The following is a 3,773-nucleotide window of genomic DNA, read 5'->3' on the forward strand; positions in this document are numbered from 1 at the left end:
AGAAAAAAAAAAAAAAGAGTAGAATAATTTCGAAGTACATGGTTTTCACATGTCTTCTTAGAGAACCTGAGACCTAATGTCTGTCCTATTAAATATAAGCAGTCCACTCTATAGGTAAAATTTTGTGGCACAGATAGTTCTAAGAATAATGTGCGTGCTGAAGGAGGGTGTGGGAAGCCCTGGGCTGGAAGAAGGTGCCTGCCTTCCAGAGAAGGCTGGGGTAGAGCCTTATCCTGCCAGTGTCCACGCCAAGTTTGCTCAGAGCATCCAGAACATGGTCTGGGAGGAAAGGGGGCAGGTGCTGCCCCAGAACCCGTCAGGGTTGTGTCTCCCGCCTCCAGGGCTGGCCGCAGCTACAGTGCCCAGTCATCAAGAGGAGGCCTGAGAAAGACTTGCGTCCTGAGTCAGCCCTACAGTTCTGTGTCCTCTCCTGTGCTTCTCAGGAACAGGAGGCTTGGGCCCCATGTCCTGAGCACTCAAAAGAAAAAACTCTTCACGAGAAGATGCAACAGAATCAGGGCTCTGCTGCCGAAAGTGCCTGGTGGAACATTTGCTGAGCTTCATGCACAATGGCCTGTTTCAAGGCTGGGGTGGCTTCAATGCGGCCTTACATGTCCACCAAGTTTCCAGTCTGGAAAGAGCCACAACAGAGACAAGGCCGAGCAACCCAGTACTTGGGGGTGGAGGTTAATGAGCTTGAGGAAGCTCTCACCTGCATTTGAACTTGGCCTTCTGGAGGGCCAGGTGGCAGCGCAGCATCCTGCATCCTTAGCTAGCTCGTGGCTGCCCACAGGAAGAGAGCCTGGGCTGGGAGGCAGGACATCCCATTGACACTGCCAGGGGAGTTTCCCTTGTCCTCAGCACAGGGGCTGCTGGGAGCAGTGGACTAGGCTTGGTGAGGCGACCCAAACTGGAGCTTCCTTCCTCTATCCCCTTTCTCCTGGTTTTATCACGTCACTGGGAGAACACATGCCTCTGTTTGCAACAAGCTAGCTGGCAGGGCCCTGTGCCAGGGAGCTCAGAAGGCCCAACTCACCTGTTGGGAGGGACAGGCAGGGGCTCTGGGGCTCCTTTGAGCCTGTCCCAGGCTCTCCTACCCAGCTACTCTTTGCTCAGAGCAAAGCCTGTGGTTCCTAAGACATGAGTACCACAGGTTTCAAAGGCTGAAGGAACCTTCTAGGTTATCCACTTCAGGTAGCTCAGTGAGTGGGGCGGAGGCACAGGGCTGCCTACATGTCTGTGGAGCCCAATGGAAGATGAAAATATAGAGCCTCTTGTTCAAAAATTACTAAGAATTTCAAGGCAGGCCAGTCGTGATGGCTCACACCTATAATCCCAGCACTTTGGAAGGCCGAGATGTGAGAATTGCCTGAGCCCAGGAGTTTGAGACAAGGTAGGCAACATAGTGAGACCCCCATGTCAATGTATTAAAAACAAAAAGAATTTCCAATTGAGGACAGCAGTGCATAAGTTAAGTGCAGGGCCCTTAGAAGTGAGGGGCCCTGTGTGACTGCATTTGGGAATATGGGAGAGGGGACCTCTCTGTCCGTGCCATCACTGCACAACAAGAGCCCTAGGGAAGAGGAGCCCAGATTCGGGCCCTCAGTGCCTGAGAGTCCCAGCTCATGGCTGTCCTCATGGACACCCCCTGGTTTCTTTAGCAGCCAGGAGGTTCCCACCCCAGGTGTGACACCAAACATTGCTGCAGAGACCCCTTCCCTGAGTGGTGGGTGGGACTCTGCTGGGTCTGATGGTTAGTCAGCTGCCTTCAGGTCACAAGAGCATCTGGGGCTGGTCCGAGGCCAAGCATAGCTCCCAGATTCCATTTCCATCCACACTGTAAGGGGGAGCCCAGGGTCCTCAGTTTGCCCAAGTCCTTCACAGCCGTTTCCCCTCAGTTCATGGGACTCAGCCAGTCCCACAGATGTTACAGGAGAGCCTCCCATGCCCTTTCAGACACAGATGTGCCCCTTCAAGCAGCAGCACCTAGAGCCAGTGTCACCAAAATAGCAATAGTGACACGATGGCCCTCTGAGCTCCGTGCTTGGTTTCCTGGACCCAGGATGTCCATTAGGAACTGGGATGCAAAATTCAGAACTCCTTTGTGTTTTCTCCTCAGAAATGCCTCCTGCGAATATGTCTCTGGTATGTTTAATTGGCAACCATAAAATTCCACCATAACCTTTCTTTTAAAAAATGTAGGTGAAGGATTCTTCATTTGAATCTCAAATCTGTTAAATTGACTAATAGGATTTCATAAAACGCTATTGGCCTCTCTGACCTGCCAAGACTTGGGGCCACCTCTGCCCAGGAGCCCCTGAGTTCAGCCCAAAATTCTGTGATGCTTTTCTTTTGAGTTCAAGGTAAATAATCTGAGTCTTGGGTCTGGGTGGTTGTCCATCTGAGGGCAATGACTTGGTGAGCTTGGAACTGTGTTGTAGGCTGGGCTAGGTGGCTCAGCCTCTAATCCTGCGCTTTGGGAGGCCGATGTGAGTGGATTTCCTGAGCACGCGGGTTCGAGACCCGCCTGGGCAACTTGGCGAGACCTCATCTCTACAACAAATCAAAAAAATTAGGCAGGTGTGGTAGCACGCGCCTGTAGTTCCAGCTACTTGGAAGGCTGAAGTAGAAGGATCACAGGAGCCCAGCAGGTCAAGGCTGCGGTGGCTGGGAGCGGCCACTGCACTCCAGTCTGGGTGACTGGGTGACAGAGTGAGACTCCAACTCAAAAAAAAAAACACAAAAAACATAGAAAAAAATCATTACTTATTGAGTGTATATGTTTGCATGTGTTTCTCCTGGGTTAAGAATGTCCTATCTGATAGCCTGTGCCTGTGGTTCTGGCTACTTGGAAGGCTGAGGCAGAAGGATCACCAGAGCCCAGCAGGTTGACACTGGGGTGACCATGAGTGTGCCACTGCACCCCAGCCTGGGTGACAGAGTTAGACTCCAGCTAAAAAAAATAAATAAATAAAGAATGCCCTATCCTAGCCAGGTGGTGTGGCTCATGCCTGTAATCCCAGCACTTTGGGAGGAGGAGATGAGAGGATTTGAGAGGATGCCTGAGCTCAGGGGTTCAAGACCAGCCTGGGCAACTTGGCAAGATCTTGTCTCTACAATAAATCAAAAAATTATCTGGGCATGGTGGTGCAGTTACTTGGAAGGCTGAGGTGGAAGGATCACCTGAGCCCAGCAGGTCAAGGCTGCACTACAGCTTGGGCGACAGAGTGAGACTCCAACTAAAAAAAAAAAAAAAAGCCCTATTCTGACTACTCACCCTCAGGATTTCAGGGGTCCTTCAGGCAAGACACCCCTGAGCTTTCCCACCATCATACTCCCATCTTTTCTCAGTACCTGGTACATGGTATGAATCAACAAATATTTGCTGAATAAATGAAAACATAGGGGAGAAAAAGAGATGAAACAGAATTGCAGTAAAGAGTTTAAAGCTCTCCTATCAGGATAAGCTACATCAAGCAGAAAAAGGTGAAAGACATTACAACCAAGAGTAATATAACTGGTAATGACAGATGAACAAATTTATAATATGTATTAATTGTAAATAAAGAACACTCTTAACATATACAAAAAATCATGGTCACAGATAAGGTCTTAACTACATACTCTGCAATTACTTATAATATGCAATGAAAGCAGGAACTGACAATATAAACATACCTCTCAAATACTTAATCATTTGGAAATTTAAAAATAGACTGGGTATGGTGGCTCAGCCTGTAATCCCAGCACTTTGGGAGGCTGAGATGGAGGAT

This window comes from Carlito syrichta, unplaced genomic scaffold (genome assembly GCF_000164805.1).
Source record: "Carlito syrichta isolate Samal-C Ts95f unplaced genomic scaffold, Tarsius_syrichta-2.0.1 Scaffold306734, whole genome shotgun sequence".
NCBI lineage: Eukaryota > Metazoa > Chordata > Mammalia > Primates > Tarsiidae > Carlito > Carlito syrichta.